Genomic DNA, 11137 nt, shown 5'->3' with positions numbered 1-11137 from the left:
ATTGCCGGACATTTTTAGGGTTACCAAGTAGAGCACATTAACCGCAGAAAGAACGAGGCGGCTGATGCCTTAAGCCGGCTGGGCTCTCAGCGAAAGCCGGTGCCGCCTAATACTTTCTTGGATATTCTGCATAACCCTTCTGTCAAGTTACCTACAGAGGAAGACTTGGCTGTTCCGGACCCAGAAGCACAGTTGGTGGCGGCTCTTCATGTCATCCCAGATTGGACAGTGCCATACTTGGCTTACATGACCCGGGGAGAATTGCGTGAGGATGAAACTTTGGCCAGACAAATAACCCGGCGGTCTAAGTCAATGATAATTGCCAATGGCGAGTTGCATCATCGCAGTGTCACTGGGGCTTTTCAGCGTTGTGTTTCCCTTGAGGAAGGTCAAGAAATTTTACGTGAGATTCACGAGGGGGATTGTGGCCATCATGCCGGCTCAAAATCCCTTGTGGCCAAAGCTTTTCGTCACGGTTTTTATTGGCTGACGGCTCATGTTGATGCAGAGGACTTAGTCAGTAAATGTGACGGTTGTCAGAAGTTCTCAAGACGTGCTCACGTGCCGGCTCAAGAGTTGAGGATGATACCAATCACTTGGCCGTTTGCAGTCTGGGGGCTTGATATGGTTGGACCTTTCAAAAGGTCCAAGGATAAGAAGACCCACCTCTTGGTGGCAGTTGACAAGTTCACAAAGTGGGTTGAGGCAGAGCCAGTTAGTAAGTGTGATGCAGCCACGGCGGTTCAGTTCATGAAAAAGGTGATATTTCGCTTTGGTTTTCCACAGAACATTATAACTGACAATGGTACCAATCTGTCTAAAGGCGCCATGGAAGAATTTTGTCAACGAGAGCATATTCGACTTGATGTTTCATCAGTGGCTCACCCCCAATCCAATGGTCAAGCTGAGAGAGCCAATCAGGAAATCTTGAAAGGCATCAAGCCCCGGCTTTTGGTCCCTTTGCAGCGGACGCCGGGTTTTTGGGTGGAGGAATTACCCTCTGTGATATGGAGCATCAATACTACTCCTAATAGGTCTACGAGTTATACGCCTTTCTTCATGGTTTACGGAGCCGAGGCGGTTCTCCCTAGCGACATCCGTCATGACTCGCCTCGTGTGGCGGCTTATGTTGAGGTGGACAATGAACAAGCGCGTCGGGATGCTCTTGACTTGTTGGACGAACAGCGTGACATAGCAGCAGCTCGCTCGGCGATTTACCAACAAGACCTGCGCCGCTATCACAGCCGCCGGGTTAAGTCCAGAACCTTTCAAGAAGGTGACTTGGTGCTCCGGCTCATCCAGGATCAAACAGATGCACACAAGTTATCCCCACCTTGGGAAGGGCCCTTTGTGGTCAGCAAGAACTTGCACAATGGGTCATACTACCTCATCGATGTTCGAGAGCACAAAGATTCACGTAAGTCGGAGGAGGAGACCCGCCGGCCGTGGAATATCGCTCATCTTCGGCCTTATTACACTTGAGCCACCGGCTCTCATAATGTACATACTTCCGTGACAATGTATATATTATGATAAATAATAAAGCAGGACCTCTGTCCTTTTCTCCCCTCAAAGGTAAATGTGTCATTGTTATTTTCATTATAATATCACATGATCACTTGGGGGCTGATCCGGCTTACGATCGTATTCGAATCTAGCCGTTAAATATTATGATCACTAGGGGGCTTCCTGTTCAAACATAGGTCGTATTCGAACCAAAGAGAACATAGCTGTCGATACCCTTTTGATCGACACACTGCCGAGCTCACTGGGGAGTTTCTTGGTCATATTTGAATCATAGCTCAACCCCCTTTGGGAACCGACATGGATCGTATTCGAATCAGCGTCGTTAAACAACTCTCCAGGTCATTTGAGGGCTTCCTGTTCAAACATAGGTCGTATTCGAACCAAAGAGGACATAGCTGTCGGTACCCTCTTGATCGGCAACGCCAAAGCCACTGGGGGCTATATGATCGTATTCGAATCTTAGCTTAACCCCTTTGGGACGGTTTTTTGGTCGTATTCGAATCAGAAGCCTCCAAATTTTTGAAGTCTCTTTTTGCAAACAAGTTTTTGGATTTTACTGGAAGTTCTTTTGATCATGTCTAAAGTGTTCAAGGGTGGTTCCTATTCCACCGGCTTAACCTTGATCAATAAAGATGATCGCATATAATAAACATCATATTACAGAGTTGGGTTCTCACCCTCATTGTTCGGGTCACATAAACCGGAAGTGTAATCGAAGGGTCACAGGTATGCTGTTATGGTTGTCTCAAAGATATAATTGAGAACCGGTTTTTTATGATTTTGATTCATACTCTGGGTTATATGTAAAATATATGACCCTCTATGCGGTAAGCCGCCAAGGGACTTGTAATTTGTTCTCTATGCAGGACAGTTAAAGGCAGCTCTTTAAACGTAAGGAAAGAAGAGGATCAGCATAAAACGGGGGAATATAAGATGGCGGCTTAAACAGTGTTGAGCGCCACACAAGTGCGCGATGGCACGACAAAAAATAAGTGTTTTCCTACTCTATTACATGACTCCCCGAGTCCAAATAGTGAAGCATTTTTTTATCAAGACATAAATATGAGCCGCCTGAGGGATCAAAGGTGTTGTTGGGCTGAAGCTTCCGGTTCATCCCTTTCCGCTCCTCCGTCTGTTTCCCTGTCCGGGAAGGTTGATGATTTCCAGTCAATGCCACTCAAGGCTTCAAATTCAGCTTCATCAATTAACCCGGCCGGAGGTATGCTTACGTGTCGGGTAGTTGGTGCGACATATGCCAATGGATGGCTTATCATTGTGGGAGCCAATAAGACGTCGCCGGTGCCTGGAAACGGGATGAGGCGAAGACAAGCACGCCGGCGGATCTTACCCAGGTTCGGGGCTCTCCGAGGAGATAACACCCCTAGTCCTGCTCTGCGGGGTCTCCGCATGATCACTAGATCGAGGAAAGGTAGCTACAATCGCTCCTAGAGCTGTTGGGATCAAGGGAGAAGAAGAACAAGGCTAGCTCTTGCTTCTCTCTATCTATGGTGTGTGTGCTATGCTTAGAAGCCAACCCTTTGCATGGGTGCTCCGGGGGGTTTATATAGGCCTACCCCCCGGGGGTACAATGGTAATCCGGCTGGGCTCTGGTCCCAGCCGTCAGTGTCTACGCTCGCCGGCTTCTCCGCCGGCTGCTGGGTCCCGCCGGCTGCCGGCTCCTTGGTCGACAGGCCGGCCCCACCGCCTACGGTCTTGTCGGCGGCTGCTTACTGTAGCCTCGCCTCTGATGACGAGGGCTTTGTCGAGGTAAGCGTGGCTACAGTGGGCCACCTCGGGGGCTCTCACTGTAGCCTTACCTTGTCTTGTCTCCTTAATGGGGCTCCTGCTTCGAGGAAGGGGGTAGCCGGCTTCTGGGGGCCGGCTACGGCCTTGGCCGACTGGGAAAGGCCGGGCCGCCTTCGCGCCCCTCTCTGGCTGAAGGGGCCCGCCGCCCGTGAGCCGTACAGGAGTCCGTCGTGGATGACGTTGAGGCTAGCATGGCTACAGTGCCGAGCCGCACGGGAGACGGCCGTCCCGTACGGCCTCCTGTAGCCATGCCCGCCTCGGGCTTCGGGGGTAGTGGGCCGCACTGTCGCCACGCCCCGTCTTGTCACCGTTATGTGGGTGTAGCTTTGGTGGTTGTGGTCTCGGCCGGCTCCTAGGAGTCGGAGTCCTTCTTGGCCGGCTTCTTGGAGTCGGCCACCCCGTAGTCGTCCTGGGGAGGGGTTGCTTGAGGCCTGGTCGCCTTCTGGGAGTCGGCTTCAGAGGTAGCCGGCCAGGGAAGGCGGCCCAAATGCTTGGAGTGCTTGGAGGCCCGAAGGCCTGATAATTTTTTCAGAAGAACCAGGGGCAGTCGGTTAGGCTACCCGTGGCCATTTACTCCGACAGTAGTCCCCGAAGCTGATTGGGCTTCGAGGTTGAGTAGGAGTTGAGAAGCTCGATCAGCTTCCCTTCTCAGTAAGCCGGCGGCTGGGAGCCGGCTTTAGTTAGGCGTGCCGCCTTGGTCGAAAACTCCGGAGTCGGAGGGCGAGAGCTTGCTAGCGTGTGTTCCGGGCCGCGGGCCGGCCACCTGCCGCCTGCGAACCACGTGGCCTCCCTTGGCCAGAAAGCCTGCCAGCCCACGCGCGTGACGGGACGTCGCCGCAGGGCGGGGGCCCGCCACGTCCGCGCTCGGGCCCAGGCGTGGATTCTCTGTATCCCGAAACCGCCCGCACGTCTCGTGCGGCAGTTTCGGCTCACATTTATGCGCAATAATCGCGAGGCGTGGGGGGAGTGGGTGCAGTTAATCCCACGACTCCCCCCACGCTCAGCTTCCCCGGTCCTGCCGCGCGAAGCTATAAGTAAGGGGAGGTGGAGGGCGGCAGGCCCTCGCACGCTCCTCCTACCTCCACCATCTTCTTCGCTCTCCCGTTCTTGCGACAGCGCCTCGCCGCCGCGCACTTCCACTTCGCATTCCTCCGCCGCCGCGCTTGTTTTTGCCATGCCTCCCGCCACGGAGCAGCAGGGTGGGGATTGGGATGGCTCCAACGTCCACGACGACCACGTCGAGTTTCTCCGCAACACGCGGCAGCTACCCCGCGCGGACAAGGTGGAGGTCCGCCTCGCGCCGGCGAAAGAAATCAGGCCGGAGCCGCAGGAGGGCGAGCGGGTGGTCTTCCGCTCGCATTTCTTGCGCGGCATGGGCCTTCCAGTGAGCGCCTTCTTCCGCTCCTGGCTCAAATTCTATCAGCTCCAACCGCACCATCTCACCCCCAACGCGGTGGTGCTGCTGTCGGCCTTCGTCACCCTGTGCGAGGGCTACCTTGGCGTCCTCCCCACCCTCGAGCGCTGGGGGGAGTTCTTCCAGTCGAAGCTGGGCATGCGCATGCGGGGCGTGCCGGCTCAGACTGGGGGCTTCATCGCGTCGCGGAGATCGGTCGCCGACAACCCCTTCCCCGTCATCACGCTGATCCAATCGGTGAAGAAGTGGCGAAAATCGTACTTCTATGTGCGGAACATCGCCCCACGGGGCGACTACATCAACCTGCCGGCTTACGTAGCTGGCCCACCGGAGGGCAGGCGGCCCCAGTGGTCCTTCCGGGCCGTGACTCTGACGCCGGCCGGGTCCGCCGCCGTCGCCCGAGTGCGGGAGCTGACCCAGGCAGAGGGCTTGACGGGGCCCGACCTTCTGGCCGCGTTCGTCACGCGCCGGGTTCTTCCGCTCCAGAGCCGGCCTCATCTGATCTGTCAGATGAGTGGCCAGCTCGATCCGAGCCGAATGTGTACCAAGGAGATGCCGCGCGCGGAGGTCGCCTATATGGTGAACTACCTTGCGAACTGCAAACTCACCGAAGAGTGGCAGTTCGGCAAGGAACCGTATAGCCGAGCCAATCCGCCGCCTACGGTATGTTCTCCTTGTCTCTTCTTTTTCTCTCTTTGCTTTGTTGCCGAGTACCTCTTGGCCGACTCTGACTTAGTCGGCTTGCTCTTCGACAGAGCCATCTTCTTCGGCCGGCCGGCGGGTCAGACGCGGAGCGCCGATTCGTCCCCGACCGGACCGAACACGATCTGGAGGACCCCGACCTGGGGGCGGCCGGTATGGAAGACGACGTCGAGCCGGGTGGTGGCCAAGCCGGCGGCGAAGCAGGCAGCTCCGGGCTCAGTGCCACCTTTGACGACTGGCCAGACGACGATGAGGCCGAAGCCGTCCCGCGCCGCCAGCCGGCATCTGGACGCGGCGCGGGTTCCTCCGCCGCGCTGCCTGCTCGGGGTGGAGGTCAGAAGCGTCGCGCCGCCCAGGGTTTGTTCGGCAGCCGAACGAAGAAGCCCAGAGGCGGGGCGGCAGCCACCAGGCGGGACGAGGCGGCCGCGAAGGCGGCTCACTTCCGCAAGGTGGTGAAGCAACCGCAGACCGTGTCGGCGTAAGTCCGAATTTTTCTTTGTGTACTCTCTTTCTTTCTTGTCTTTGATGGTTCTTGAAACCTTGTCTTTTTTCTCCAAATGATCAGAGCTCCGTTGTCGCTTGAGCGGGCGGATGCCGGCTCCGTCGTCGAGTCTCCAAGGGGGTCTGGGAGCACCACCCGCCGCGTGGACCCCCGTGCCGACCTCCAGGAGGCGACAGAAAGGAACGCGCGGGAGGCGCGGGCGGAGCGAGAGGCGCGGGAGGCGGAGGCACGGAAGGCGGCCGCCGCCCAGGCGGCACGGGAGGAGGAGGCGGCGAAGGCACTCGCCGATGCCGCAGCCAGGGCCCAAGCAGAGGCTGCGGCCGCGGCCGCGGCGGGGGAGGTTTTGATGGTCACCCCGCTGTGCGTCATGGCGCCTGGGGACGTGGAGCCCTCGCCGGAGGGAGCTAGCGGCGACCAGCCAGGGCTGGGGGGAAGCGGCGACGACGTCATCATCTTGGAGAGGGCGCCGGAGCCGACCCCGCCAACTGGGGCGGCCCAAGGCGGCCGGCCTGATCCGCCGCCTGCACAGTCGGCGGGGGGCGAGCCGGCCGTGAGGGCTGAGACGGCGGTCCAGATTCCGTCGAGCCGGCGTACGGGGAAGGCCTTGTCGGAGCCACAGAAGGCCGCGTCGGAGCCGCAGCCGGCCGTGGGCTCCAGTTCGTCGGCCCGGGATGAGGAGGCGGCCAGCGCTACCTCGGGGTGGACGCCAGGCGGAGGGACCGCCGTGGTGAACGTGGCTGCACAGGACGTCCGGACCCGGCTCCAGGGCCAAGCTGCGGCGCTGAGGCAGTTCACCGACGAGTTCCTCGCGACGCGGGCGGCCATTCGGGTTAGGATTCCCATCTTGCTTCTTCTTGATCTTGATTTCTCTTTGATCTTGATTTCTCTTTGATCTTGATTTCTTCCGTGGGGGCGCGTCAGCGCACCCACTGGGTGTAGTCCCCGAGTTCCGAGTCGGCTGCTGAGCAAGCGGCTTGGAACTTCTTGGTGGATTTGTCTTTGCTGTTCTTGTTCTTACTTCGGTCTTCTGTCCATCTTGCAGGACTACCACAACCTTCGAGCGGCCGCCTTCAACTCCCAGGCTCGGGAGCTGACTCAGAAGACCGCCGACCTTACTGAGAGCCGAGGTACGTGCTTTGTTCTTTATCTCACGTGGGGGCGCGTCAGCGCACCCACTGGGTGTAGTCCCCGAGATTCGGGCCGACTGCTGAGCAGTCGGGTCGGATCTTCCTTGACGACTTCTTACTGTGCTTCTTTTCCTGCCGTCTCTGCAGCGGCCAACGCCAGTCTGAGGGCACAACAGGGAGAATCTCAGACTGCCCTTCGCGCCAAGGATGCCGAGCTCGCCGCCTTGGTGCAGGAACGCGACCGCCTGGTCAAGAAGTTGGCCGACCAGGAGGAAAGCCACAAGGCGGCACTGAAGGCTGCGCAGGACCGCGAAGCCACTCTCCAGGCCGAGTTCAAGACGGAGGCGGCTGGCTGGGCTGAGGCCAGGCAGACTCTGATCTCTGGCTACGGCCAGATCGAAGATCTGGTTGATGGTAAGCTGCCTACCTCTCCGTCCTTTCTTGCCATCTGCCATTTTGGCTCTTTTTCTGATTTGGTGCTCTTTTCTCCCTTTTTTCTTCTTTCTTGCGCAGAGTATTTCCCTGGCTATTCTACTGCCGCCAACCAGACCATCGAGGCCCGTCGCCAGGCGAGAAGGCAGGCTGGCTTTGAAATCTCGCCAACCGCCGGCCGCTCGCTGGAGGAACAACTTCTGGCGATCCAGGCCCGCATCCAGCCGGCTCACCGACTGCTCCGCCGGCTTCAGCGAGCCGGGGCACAAGTCTTGGCCGCCCTCTGGCCCGGCCAGGTGGTTCCTCGCACTCCCAGTCGGACTGCCGACTGGCTGGAGGTGGCAGTCGGCCGCTTCGAAGCTTGGAAGGGCTCGGCGGCTCGCTCCGGTGCCAGGCAGGCGCTGGAGTTCGTCAAGGCCTGGTATCCCGGCCTGAGCCTGGACCAGCTGGCTACCTGGCGGCAGTAAGCCGACATGGAGCTGGAGCCGGCGCGGCCGGCCATCATCCGGCGGGCTTCGGCAATCGCCGACTACACCGATACCAGCGTCTTTGCCCCCGAGGTGGACGACAACGGTGTTGCCCAGCCGGAGGAGTGGTTCGGGCTGGATCCGGCGTACGGTGAGGACTCGGCGGAGGAGATCGACTCCAGCGACGAGGGCGAAGAGGAGGAGGAGGAGGGTGAAGACGCCGAGCCGGCTGGTGGAGCAGCCGGCCAGCCTCAGCCTGACCGCGCCTCCAGCACTATGTCGTGCGCGAGTGCGTCTCCTGCCGCAGGTGGTGGTCAAGCCGGGACCCGCTAGTCGGCCACTCCTTCAGCCGGCGAGGCCGCCTTCACCGACCAGCTCGGCCTCCGCAGCGCGCCTTAGTATGCCGTCTTTTGTTTTCCTGTCTTGCTACTTTAGGAACAATGTTTGGTTAAGTCTGCACAATTCCACCCACTGGGTGTATTCGAACTTATGTCTGTTGCCAGCCTGTTGGGGGCTTTATGTGTATATATAACTTATGCATTTGGCCTTTCCTTGTACTTTTGCTTTTTGTCCTTCTGCTTTTTCCTTTGCCGCCCTCCCTTGGTTGCCGCCTCCCCAGTCAAACAGTTGCTCTGCAATCTGTAGCCGGAGGAGTGCCTGGCCGATTGGGGGGGGGGAAGTACTCTAGCTCTGCTGGACTAAAGCTAAGTTTTTAGGAAGCCGGCCAGCCGGCTGTTCTGGCAGCCGGCAGGCGTGTTTGGAGGCCGTCTCTTTGCTATATAGGTTCGTTGTTCCTTAGCCATTTTTCGTGTGGGCGTCCTTTTTGTCTTGCCTCTTGTTAGTCGGACAGTCAGTTCTTTGAGCTGCGACTTTAAACAAGAGGGGACTCGGGAGCCGGCGCACTACTTTTCTGACTTTTAGGGAAAACTTTCAATATAGCTCAAGGCGGCCAGTCCCCGGGCCAACTAGTCGAACCCGGTGCCGGACAGGAAATCAAATGTAATAATACATTCATGGATATGACACTCGTCATTCATAGATAATAAAAAAAGGCAGTCCCCGAGTACTGTTCGGGGGGCCTGTTGGTTCGTGCTTAATACAAAAGGGGAGCATGATACATACTGCTTTCAGCTGTAAAATCTTCTCAGGAGGTTTGCGTTCCATGGTCGCTCCGACTCCTTGCCGGAGTCGTCTCTCTTGCGTGCTCTTGGTTTTTGCGCGTCGATCAAGTAGTAGGAGTCGTTGCCGAGTGCCTTGCTGACGACGAAGGGGCCTTCCCAAGGGGCCGAGAGCTTGTGCTGGCCGGCTGTTCGCTGGATCAGCCGGAGCACAAGGTCGCCCTCTTGGAAGGATCTTGGCTTGACCTTGCGATTGTAGTAGCGGCGCAGCCCTTGCTGGTAGATGGCGGACCGGCTGAGTGCTAGCAGCCGGCCTTCTTCCAGTAAGTCCACGCCGTCTTCTCTTGCTTCTTTGGCCTCCTCCTCCGTGTACATGGTGATCCGAGGCGAGTCGAACTCGATGTCTGTAGGGATGACAGCCTCAGCACCGTACACGAGGAAAAACGGAGTGAAGCCGGTTGACTTGTTGGGTGTAGTGCGCAGACTCCAGAGGACAGCCGGCAGCTCTTCGAGCCAGCAGCCGGCCGATCGCTCCAGTGGTACAACCAGTCGGGGCTTGATGCCGGAGAGGATGAGTCCATTTGCTCGCTCGACCTGGCCGTTTGACTGCGGGTGGGCAACGGACGCTAAGTCCAGTCGGATGCCCTGCGTCACGCAGAAACGTGCCAGTGCTCCTTTGGCGAAGTTCGTGCCGTTGTCGGTGATGATGCTGTGCGGCACGCCGTACCGAGTAGTGATGTCGGTGATGAATGTTACGGCAGTCGGCCCATTGAGCTTCTTGATTGGCTTTGCTTCAATCCACTTTGTGAACTTGTCCACGGCGACAAGTAGATGTGTCAGGCCGCCGCGGGCTGTCTTGAAAGGGCCCACCATGTCCAGCCCCCAGACGGCAAAAGGCCAGGTGAGGGGAATGGTCTTGAGTGCAGAAGCCGCAGGTGTTCCTTGGAGCTAAAAACTTGGCATCCTCTGCAGCTCTTGACTATTTCTTTAGCATCCTCCAAGGCAGTCGGCCAGAAGAAACCATGGCGGAAAGCCTTGGCCACAAGGGACCTTGAGGCTGCGTGGTGGCCGCATTCGCCTTGGTGGATGTCTTTGAGGATTGCCACTCCTTTTTCTGGCTCGACACAACGCTAGAAGACTCCAGTGACGCTGCGCTTCACAAGCTCTCTGTTGATTATTGTATATGATGCGGCTCGTCGTTGCACTAGTCTTGCTGAGATCTCATCAGCCGGCAGCTCTCTGCTGACTAGGAACTTGAGGATGGGCTGGGCCCATGAGGGAGCTGTGACTTCTTCTTCTGTTAATGTAGCCACCATGACTCGGGTGGGTGGGTTGGGTGAGTCGACCACTGCTTCTTGTGTCGTTGTAGTCTTCGGGCCGACTGCTGCAGTCCCCGGGCCGGGTTCTGAAGTCCCCGGGCCGGGTGCGACTACGGCAGTCCCCGGGCCGGTTGTCGAAGTCCCCGTGCCGCCTGTGAGGTTTCTCCAGTCGGATCCCGCTGTATCTGGCGCAGGCGGTACGAAAATGGAATCTGACTCTAGAGACGGCTTGATGGACGGCTTGAGGAGGCGCTGGAGGGAGACGCCAGTCGGTATGGCCTGTCGGGTGGAGCCGATCCGTGCTAGGGCATCTGCATGGTCGTTGTCGGCCCTTGGCACATGGAGGAACTCGCACCCCTCGAAGTATCCGCCGATCTGCTGGACGAGGAATCGGTAACTCGCCATGTTCGCGTCCTTGGCGTCCCAGTCGCCAGACGATTGCTGGACCACCAAGTCTGAGTCGCCGTAGCACAGGATCCGGCGTATGCCAAGCTCTTTGGCTAGCCGGAGCCCATGTACGAGCGCCTCGTACTCGGCCACGTTGCTGGAGGCGGCGAAGTGGATTTGTAGCGTGTACTTGAGCTTGTCGCCTTTGGGGGAGGTGAGGACGATGCCGGCTCCCAAGCCGGTGCGCATCTTGGACCCGTCAAAGTGCATCCGCCAATGGGTAGAGTCGGGAGCCGGCGGTAAGTACTGGGTCTTGGCCCAGTCGACGAGGAAGTC

Source organism: Triticum aestivum, chromosome 5D (assembly GCF_018294505.1).
Source record: "Triticum aestivum cultivar Chinese Spring chromosome 5D, IWGSC CS RefSeq v2.1, whole genome shotgun sequence".
Taxonomy (NCBI): Eukaryota; Viridiplantae; Streptophyta; class Magnoliopsida; order Poales; family Poaceae; genus Triticum; species Triticum aestivum.
Note: the sequence above shows the minus strand (reverse complement) of the source record.